Raw genomic sequence first — 8,850 nt, 5'->3', positions numbered from 1 at the left:
AAATCTTTAGAACCACAAAAGTTAAAATTCTTGAATATGATGGTATATCCTGTGAACTATAATTCAATAAAGATATAAACATTCAACAAAATGTATAACTTTGATTCATTAAAAAGAACAATAATAAATAAGTAAAGATATTAGTAAGATGTATTTATATCCCTGCCTTAGAAGTCAAATAGCATCACTTTGAGTGAACTCTGTGGACGGAAGCAATCACAGGCCTGTCCAGATGCAAGCGGAGGGGACCTAGAACTCATCTGTGTATGGCAGGTCTACCACAGAATTGTGGCCATATTTCACTATTTCTGCAAACAGGTGACACTCAGCCTCGGACTACCATTGGTATTAGCTCTCTATTGCTGTATAACACGTTGCCACAAAGTAACTTGCGACAATACACATTTATTTTCTCATAGATTCTGTGGGTCAGAGATCTGGCCTGGCTTAGCTGGCTTCTGTACTTCAAGGTCTCCCATGAGCTGCAAGCAACGAGTTGGTTGGGCTGTAATTGTCTCTAGATTTAACTGGAGAAGGATCCACTTGCAAGCTCATATGGCTGTTGATGGGATTTAGTTCCTTGTCACATGGGCCTTCCCAGCCATGACACCTTGCTTCATTCAAGCAGGCAAGTAGAAAAGCAACAGAGAGAATCTGCTCATAAGATGGAAATTGTAGTCATTTCTAACCTTATCACAGAGTGACATGCTGTCACCTTTGCCCTGTTCTGTTGTTTAGGAAAAAGTCACTAGGCCCAGCCCACATTCAAGGGCTGAGGATTAAACGAAGCCATGAATGATGATTGGGGAGCATTGAGGTCATCTAACAGCTGGCTTACCAAACTCTCCTATAAAACAGAATATTAACCCTGGTCTGCCCAACTTGCAGGCTTTTCATGAGAATTCAATAAACTGGTATGTTTGACAGTGCTTTTTAAGATGCATATCACTGTACAAAAGTGAGTAATTTTCCAAAATATATCATATATTTTGATGGTCTCAGAACAGCATTTCCTCAGAGAGAGGGGGCTCACTGCCCATAAATGGGTACGTTTATATAGTGGGAAGAGAATTTAAGTTCTTTTTAATCAATCATTTCACTGTAATTTTCTTTTCATTTATAGCTACCTAACATTGTTCAACAGAGAAGGCAATGGCACCCCACTCCAATAGTCTTGCCTGGAAAGTCCCACAGACAGAGGAGCCTGATAGGCTGCAGTCTATGGGGTCATGAAGAGTTGGACACGACTGAGCAACTTCACTTTCACTTTTCACTTTCATGCACTGGAGAAGGAAATGGCAACCCACTCCAGTGTTCTTGCCTGGAGAATCCCAGGGACCGGGGAGCCTGGTGGGCTGCCGTCTATGGGGTCGCACAGAGTCAGACACGACTGAAGTGACTTAGCATAGCATAGCATAACATTGTTCAAATAAAGAGTATGACTTCTTGTTCTTGGATAAATGGAATTTATTTTTTATTAAAAGCATTTGATAATGCTTAGCTTAGACTCATCACATCTTGTACATTTCCAAAGCAAATAGAGAAAAAGGTCAATGTAAGTGTTCGTAGGAATCAAATTGTAAAATATTCATATCCTATAAAGGCCAGTCTTTAGATAAACTGCCAAGAAACTCTTTTTTTTTTTTCTTAATGCTACTTTCTAGTTCTTGAACTAGAGTGAATTTTTAATGGCCACAAAATATTGACTGGTGGGTTTATGTATGAGTTTACCCATTAGAGAAAGATAAATGAATGCCTCGCTTTTTTTTTTTAATCAAACAGCTTTACTCAAAGATGTCAAATAATACTAGTAAAATGTTACACAGTGCAAAAACTGAAATCTTTAAAAATCAATTTTAACTGAAAATAATTTACACCTGATAGGTATAAAAATGAAGTTATATGTGAAGATGTATAATGTGTTATTAATTTTACATAAAAATGTATGGATAACTTTTATATATACAAAGGTAAGGTAGATGCCAAAATGTTAAAAGTGATTACTTCTAAGTGCTAATTTGAATCTTTTCATTTTATTCTATTTCCCTTTTTTTGAGTTTTCTAAATAGACATTCTTTATGTTTATAGACACAGAGAAGCTGTAAAAACTAAAATTGAAAACAATCTGTATGTTTCCACTTTTTAAATAATAAATATATGATCATCAGCAACACAATGATGAATGGGAATAACATGGTCACAGGAAACAGAACTGACTTTGGAGCCAAGCCTCTGGAAGGCCCTAGGGCCCCTGGCATAAGCCCTGGGTTGCTTCTAAGCAGATTAGACCACTGTTTAGGGCAAAGCTGAATTATTAAGAATGAAAATGCCACCACCACCCCTCTTTTCTTTCTGCTAAGAAATAAAATTCTGAAAGGATTTGAAAGAACTACCACTGAAATATCTGCCTCTTGAATGGTTTCTGGTTAAAACTTTGCATTCATTTAAGAAATAATGGAAGGTGAAGACAGATAATATGAGCTGGCTCCAGGTCACCGGCTTTTCTACTCCTATGTAAATCAGGATAAGGTGATGTCTGCTATCTGCTCCCAAACCAGGGCACAGTAAAGCCTGTAAGGTCACTCTTAAAGTCACTCCTGGCTGCAATGGTAGAAACTACCTCAAACAGACTGCCTGAACCCAAGTCTTGTGTCAGGGATTTTCTGGGGGACAAACCCTAAAATAGAAACCTGAGGAAAAAGCACCCTAACCACTTGGGTGAGGCAAAATGTTTCCAAGGAGATTGGGCAGGAGAAGGGCTTCTTGGCAAAATTTTGCCTGAAAGGTTGAAGAATGAACTCAGCACTATGTAGATGCTTCCGGAACTGCTGTTGCTTGACTGTTGCTGTATGGTTAAAAAAGTTTTAATCAAAATTGCTGCAAAGAATAATATAGAGACCCACAAAGGAAATAAGATAAGAACAGTTATGTGGGGTTTTGTGAGAGGAAGAGAGCAAAAGAAAAGTCTTGAAAAGGAAGATTCAAAGAATGATTCATTTCTCTAATCTGAGTAGATTATGCAGCCCCTGGCAAGTATCTTTCATTTAATAGCACACAGAAAATGTTTGCTGAGTCTGTGACTGGAATAGGAGTGGGAGGTGGGGATGAGTATATTAATAAATAAGCAAATATTAATTTGCTCTGCCAAAGAACCCTCCTGTTACCTGCTCCTGGGATGAAGAAGAAAAGAAAAGCACACGGTGACCTCCATAATCAAATTAACACAGGATGCTTCATGAAGTAACACAGGGCGAGACACAGTTGAAAGCTCTTATCATGATAAGGCCAGGAGAAGAGTTTACAGAGAAAGATGAATTTGCTAGGTGAACCTGACTGGGCATGGGGACAGGTGGATTAAACCTCAAGGAGTGAGACATGTGTGACTTCAGAAGTCTACAGAAGATTTTATGGAGTCCTCAATAGTTAGGAGCTATAGCTGGAGAAGCAATAGTTTTGATCCTCTGTCCCTAATCATTTTAGAAAAGCCTGCCTCACATATTACACTTCTAGTAATGCTTATCCTGTATCCTAAACCATCTCCCCATTCTTTCCGATGTCTCTCCTGACATTTATTCTTCCTTTCCTCCTTCCCTCCTTCCCTTTTTCTTCCCCTCTGCATTCTGTTCCACCTACCTTCTTACCATCCCTTCCTCTTTTCCATCTTTCTTTCTTCTTCTATCTTTTCTATCTTCTATCTTCATTCCTCCCTTTACCCTTCCTTCCTTCCCTCCCTCCCTCCCTTCCTTCCTTCCTCCTTTTTAACTTTCTGTAGATAATGAATTACATCATCATTAAGAAAAGTAATAGCGGACTTAAATGTCCAAGGAAGGAACTATATTTTAGAGGGGTGGTAAAATAAGAAGGAACACTTTTGTAGAGAAGTCATTCAGGAGGATCGTCAAAGAAAAGTTCCACACAGCAGGACTGAGGAAGGGCATTGCAGAAAGGAAGTGCTGAATGTGCAAAGGAATGGAGGTATCATATAGGGCACAAGTCAGTCCTTGTAGTGAGAAATGTGATACATGTGGCTAGTGGCAGAGGACGAAGCTGGAAGGTTGAAAGTGCAACAACAAGCTGATACTTTCAGTTCATTTCAGTTGCCCAGTCGTGTCCGACTCTATGACCCCATGAATTGCAGCACACCAGGCCTCCCTGTCCATCACCAACTCCCGGAGTTCACTCAGACTCACATCCATCGAGTCAGTGATGCCATCCGGCCATCTCATCCTCTGTCATCCCCTTCTCCTCCTGCCCTCAATCTTTCCTAGCATCAGGGTCTTTTCAAATGAGTCAGCTCTTCGCATCAGGTGGAGTATTGGAGTTTCAGCTTCAGCATCAGTCCTTCCAACGAACACCCAGGACTGATCTCCTTTAGGATGGACTGGTTGGATCTCCTTGAAGTCCAAGGGACTCTCAAGAGTCTTCTCCAACACCATAGTTCAAAAGCATCAATTCTTTGGTGCTCAGCTTTCTTTATAGTCCAACTCTCACATCATACATGACTACAGGAAAAACTATACCCTTGACTAGACGGACCTTTGTGGACAAAGTAATGTCTCTGCTTTTTAATATGCTGTCTAGGTTGGTCATACCTTTTCTTCCAAGGAGTAGACGTCCTTTAATTTCATGGCTGCAATCAACATCTGCAGTGATTTTGGAGCACCAAAAAATAAAGTCAGCCACTGTTTCCACTGTTTCCCCATCTATTTGCCATGAAGTGATGCGACCGGATGCCATGATCTTAGATTTCTGAATGTTGAGCTTTAAGCCAATTTTTTTACTCTCCTCTTTCACTTTCATCAAAAGGCTCTTTAGTTCTTCTTCACTTTCTGCCATAAGGGTGGTGTCATCTGCATATCTGAGGTTATTGATATTTCTCATGGCAATCTTGATTCCAGCTTGTGCCTCATCCAGCCCAGCATTTCTCATGACGTACTCTGCATATAAGTTAAATAATCAGGGTGACAATATACAGCCTTGACATACTCTTTTTCCTATTTGGAACTAGTCTGTTGTTCCATGTCCAGTTCTAACTGTTGCTTCCTGACCTGCATACAGATTCCTCAAGAGGCAGGTCAGGTGGTCTGGTATTCCCATCCCTTTCAGAATTTTCCACAGTTTATTGTGATCCACACAGTCAAAGGCTTTGGCATAGTCAATAAAGCAGAAATAGATGTTTTTCTGGAACTCTCTTGCTTCTCCCATGATCCAGTGGATGTTGGCAATTTGATCTCTGGTTCCTCTGCCCTTTCTAAATCCAGCTTGAACATCTGGAAGTTCATGGTTCACATATTGCTGAAGCCTGGCTTGGAGAATTTTGAGCATTACTTTACTAGCGTGTGAGATGAGTGCAATTGTGCGGTAGTTTGAGCATTCTTTGGCATTGCCTTTCTTTGGGATTGGAATGAAAACTGCCCTTTTCCAGTCCTGTGGCCACTGCTGAGTTTTCCAAATTTGCTGGTATATTGAGTGCAGCACTTTCACAGCATCATCTTTCAGGATTTGAAATAGTTCAACTGGAATTCCATCACCTCCACTAGCTTTGTTCGTAGTGATGCTTCCTAAGGCCCACTTCACTTCACATTCCAGGATGTCTGGCTCTAAGTGAGTGTGAGTGATCACACCATCAGGATTATCTGGGTCATGAAGATCTTTTTTGTACAGTTCTGTGTATTCTTGTCTCCTCTTCTTAGGATCTTCTGGTTCTGTTAGGTCCATACCATTTCTGTTGTTTATTGAGCCTGTCTTTGCATGAAATGTTCCCTTGGTATCTCTAATTTTCTTGAAGAGATCTTTAGTCTTTCCCATTCTATTGTTTTCCTCTATTTCTTTGCATTGATCACTGAGGAAGGCTTTCTTATCTCTCCTTGCTATTCTTTGGAACTCTGCATTCAAATGGGTATATCTTTCCATTTCTCCTTTGTGTTTTTCACAAGGGAAGTGTTTTTCACTTCCCTTCTTTTCACAGCTATTTGTAAGGCCTCCTCAGACAACCATTTTGCTTTTTTGCATTTCTTTTTCTTGGGGATGGTCTTGATTCCTGTCTCATTTACAATGTCACAAACCTCCGTCCATAGTTCATCAGGCATTCTATCAGATCTAGTCCCTTAAATCTATTTCTTACTTCCACTGTATAATCATAAGGGATTTTATTTAGGTCATACCTGAATGGTCTAGTTGTTTTCCCTACTTTCTTCAATTTAATTCTAAATATGGCAATAAGGAGTTAATGATCTGAACCACAGTTAGCTCCCAGTCTTGTTTTTGATGACTGTATAGAGCTTCTCCATCTTTGGCTGCAAAGAATATAATCAATCTGATTTTGTTGCTTACCATCTGGTGATGTCCATGTGTAGAGTCTTCTCTTGTGTTGTTGGAAGAGGGTGTTTGCTATGACCAGTGTGTTCTCTTGGCAGAACTCTATTAGCCTTTTCCCTGCGTCATTCTGTACTCCAAGGCCAAATTTGCCTGTTACTCCAGGTGTTTCTTGACTGCCTACGTTTGCATTCCAGTCCCCTATAATGAAAAGGACATCTTTTGGGGGTGTTAGCTCTAGAAGGTCTTGTAGGTCTTCATAGAACCATTCATCTTCAGCTTCTTCAGTGTTACTGGTCAGGGCATAGGCTTGGATTACTGTAATATTGAATGATTTGCCTTGGAAATGAATAGAGATCATTCTGTCGTTTTTGAGATTGCATCCAAGTACTGCATTTTGGACTCTTTTGTCAACTATGAGGGCTACTCCATTTCTTCTAAGGGGTTCTTGTCCACAGTAGTAGATATAATGGTCATCTGAGTTAAATTCATCCATTCCAATCCATCTTAGTTCGCTGATTCCTAGAATGTCGACGTTCACTCTTGCCATCTCTCCTGTTTGACCACTTCCAATTTGCCTTGATTCATGGACCTGACATTCCAGGTTCCTATGCAATATTGCTCTTTACAGCATCAGACCTTGCTTCTATCACCAGTCCCATCCACAAGTATTGTTTTTGCTTTGGCTCTATCCCCTCATTCTTTCTGGAGTTATTTCTCCACTGATCTCCAGTAGCATATTGGGCACCTACTGACCTGGGGAGTTCCTCTCTCAGTATCCTATAATTTTGCCTTTTCATACTGTTCATGGGGTTCTCAAGGCAAGAATACTGAAGTGGTTTGCCATTCCCTTCTCCAGTGGACCACATCCTGCTAGACCTCTCCACCATGACCCGTCCATCTTGGGTGGCCCCACACGGCATGGCTTGGTTTCATTGAGTTAGATAAGGCTGTGGTCCATGTGATCAGATTGGCTAGTTTTCTGTCATTATGGTTTCAGTCTGTCTGCCCTCTCATGCCCTCTCACAACACCTACCGTCTTACTTGGGTTTCTCTTACCTTGGACGTGGGGTATCTCTTCACAGCTGCTCCAGCAAAGTGCAGCTGCTGTTCCTTACCTTGGAAGTGGGGTAGCTCCTGTCTGCCGCCACCCTCAACTTTGGACGTGGGATAGCTCCCCTCCGCCACCGCCCCTGACCTTGGATGTGGGGTAGCTCCTCTCGGCCGCTCCTGTGCCATCGAGTGACAGGCGTCAGATTTTCCAAAGGCTTGTAGTTGACACTAGTAACAGCAGCTCCTGAATGCAAACACCTCCCACTTCCCTTGTAAGGCTGCAGTACTCAGAATGGCACACCCTCATTTCAGTCTGACTGATACAAATTCATACACTTCTGATGTTCAAGTGCCTTTGGATTATGCATCTATGATGGTTGACGCTGCAACTGCCTGTGTGGCTTACTCAAATCAGTGTAACGGTGATCCAAATTGAGTTTACAGTAAACCCAAACTATGACCTGTGCCACGTGAGTCACGTGCTTGTATGTGAGAGAGAACGGACCATAGCCTGTCTCTCCATTGGGGATAAAGGTTGCTTTTTGGTCCATCTATTGTGCCCAGGAATTATTGGCAATGAAATCAAAAGTCAAGAGCTCAGTGCATGGAAGAATTTTATAAAGGAGTGATGTGAATAGATCTACATTCCAGAAGGAAAATTTAGGGCACTTTAGAGAACTATGACTTTAAGTTATGGTCAGAATGTAGAACTGAATCCCTTTGGAAGATGTGACTCCTTAAATCGGCAAAACAGGAAAGAAAAAAAATCTCTCAGCATGCATTAAAGTTACAAGGGCTTAATGTTAGTGAAACTGAGTAAATACCTTGAAATTGTTCACCCATTTACTCTCAACACAAGGGAGTTGATAGTTTTATTTTTTAAATGAATTGTATTAAAGTGGCTTTACAATAGGACATTAGTTCCTCCTGTACAGCAAAATGAATCAGCCATACATATACATACACTCCCTCCTTTTTGGACTTCCTTCGCATTCAGGTCACCATAGTACCCTTAAGTAGAGTTCCCTGTGCTGTGCAGTACCTTCTCATTAGTTGTCTCTTTTATACATAGTGTCAATGGTGCATATGTGTCAGTCCTAATCCCCCAATTCATCCCACCCTGCCTTTCCCTCTTTCTTAAAGAAAGCCCAGCTTGACCACCCAGACATAAATGATCTTTATTTTCCTTCCATTTCTCTTGTTAACTCAGTGGTTCTCAAACTTTGAGGTGCATGAATGTAGCTAAATTGTATACACAAAACCACACATGCTGTGCTTTGTGGGAAAGGACTGAGTCATTTAAAATTTTTGCTTTATGTGCAGTCTCTACCCTCTAAGCTAAGTTTAAGAATCTGATTCCCAATCTTGTACCATAATCCAGGAGAGAGATAGGGAAGCAGGACCCAAGGCAGTGGCTGTGAAAATTAAGAAAAAGGGGCAGTGAAAAACGTCTGTCTAGGGAGCAAAAGCTCTGCTTCCTGG

Source organism: Bos indicus, chromosome 8 (assembly GCF_029378745.1).
Source record: "Bos indicus isolate NIAB-ARS_2022 breed Sahiwal x Tharparkar chromosome 8, NIAB-ARS_B.indTharparkar_mat_pri_1.0, whole genome shotgun sequence".
In the NCBI taxonomy this organism is placed as follows: Eukaryota; Metazoa; Chordata; class Mammalia; order Artiodactyla; family Bovidae; genus Bos; species Bos indicus.
The sequence above is the reverse complement of the archived record's forward strand: the minus strand, read 5'-3'. Positions refer to the sequence as shown.